This window comes from Etheostoma spectabile, chromosome 5 (genome assembly GCF_008692095.1).
Source record: "Etheostoma spectabile isolate EspeVRDwgs_2016 chromosome 5, UIUC_Espe_1.0, whole genome shotgun sequence".
Lineage (NCBI taxonomy): Eukaryota > Metazoa > Chordata > Actinopteri > Perciformes > Percidae > Etheostoma > Etheostoma spectabile.
The window spans coordinates 15,097,842-15,098,295 of NC_045737.1; the positions used below are offsets into that span (position 1 = coordinate 15,097,842).

Here is a 454-nt window from a genome sequence, read left to right on the forward strand (position 1 = left end):
AGTTAGCACCCAACAGGCTTAAACAGGGCAAGCTTTAAACGTGTTTTCATCCTCTAAACATGGTCATAATGTCATTACAAGTGCCTTCCCATGTGCAGTGATTCTTTCCGAGCGAACACAGCGAATCCGACTGCTGTAGATGTGACAGAAAGGCATAAAAGTTGTGTTAATCCATACCTTTGTTTATTTCCTGTTTTCCGGTGAAATCTACGCTAGTTGATTGTTGAACTCATACAATCCAATATTCCAAAATGTATTTTTTCCACAAGAAAACGATTTGTCGTTGTTATTTCCTTACTAATGTCTATGAGGAAACAGGCTGTAACCTGACACCACAGTGGAGCTAGGAAAGCAGAGCGGCCGGCTGCAACAGGTCAAAAGTTCAAGAGCCCACTGTTGCTTGGTTACCTTTTCGCAATTTAATTTAATATAATGTAATTTATTTATTTCAAGA

The 454-nt window shown here is 39.2% G+C and overlaps 1 protein-coding gene across 3 annotated transcripts in view; it reads left to right on the forward strand.

The window, feature by feature from the left end:
* Positions 1-454, forward strand: part of unc13ba (unc-13 homolog Ba (C. elegans)) — a 157,476-nt gene that overhangs the window by 96,318 nt on the left and 60,704 nt on the right. The gene's annotated exons all lie outside the window — the stretch shown is intronic.